This window comes from Penaeus monodon, chromosome 21 (assembly GCF_015228065.2).
Source record: "Penaeus monodon isolate SGIC_2016 chromosome 21, NSTDA_Pmon_1, whole genome shotgun sequence".
Taxonomy (NCBI): Eukaryota; Metazoa; Arthropoda; class Malacostraca; order Decapoda; family Penaeidae; genus Penaeus; species Penaeus monodon.
The window spans coordinates 17022818-17023565 of record NC_051406.1 but is presented as its reverse complement, the minus strand read 5'-3'; the positions used below and the strand labels follow the sequence as shown (position 1 = coordinate 17023565).

The 748-nt window shown below is 30.9% G+C and overlaps 1 protein-coding gene across 2 annotated transcripts in view; it reads left to right on the top strand.

Annotated features, from left to right (window-relative positions):
• The window catches only part of LOC119586275 (flotillin-1-like), a gene marked incomplete in the record, with an annotated part of 96064 nt that overhangs the window by 685 nt on the left and 94631 nt on the right, over window positions 1-748 (top strand).

Below are 748 nucleotides of genomic sequence, written 5' to 3'. Positions count from 1 at the left end.
TAGAGCATAAAAGTTTTTATATATGGGACTAAGGAAGTTTCAATGATACACCCATATCTTTGTATAAAAGATAATTCTGTTATGATACAAAGTCTATAATATATTAATCTATATCAAACAAACTGAAATATCACTATTTAGAAGTGTGGAATATATATAAAATAACAAAACATCAGGCCATAATAATTTAACCTAACCTGACCTGACATTACCAAGTGACTCATTCCAGAGACAGGGAACCCCGCCCTCTTGTATTGGTCATGAATAAGATACTAACACATAATGCTTACTCAAAATATTTATTAGTGGGCTAAAGTGGATTTGCTTATTTTCTGGGTGATTTTTTTTAACAACTGTTAAGTATCCAAAAAAGTATGTGTTAAGCATGACCATTGTAAAACAATTCAGTTTTATGTTATATATCACACTTTTTGGTGCATTTTGAGAGCTGTCACCTTCTCATGGTCCAGAGGTAATATAATCTCTAGAAAATTATAGAAAAACAAGGTAAATCAATAATATTTATTTACTTGTGACTATCCAGAGGGATTTGTAACAGCAAGCTAAAATATTAGCATTATCCAAAGATTCTTGTCTCACATTACCTTGTAATGTTTAATACAAAATAGAAGACAGATCAGGCCAAATTTGCTTTATGAATAACATATCAGGACTAAACTGACCAAAAATAATCATATTTGAGTATGTATCTGCATAATGGCCGCACTGAGACCTGGAAAATCTAAGG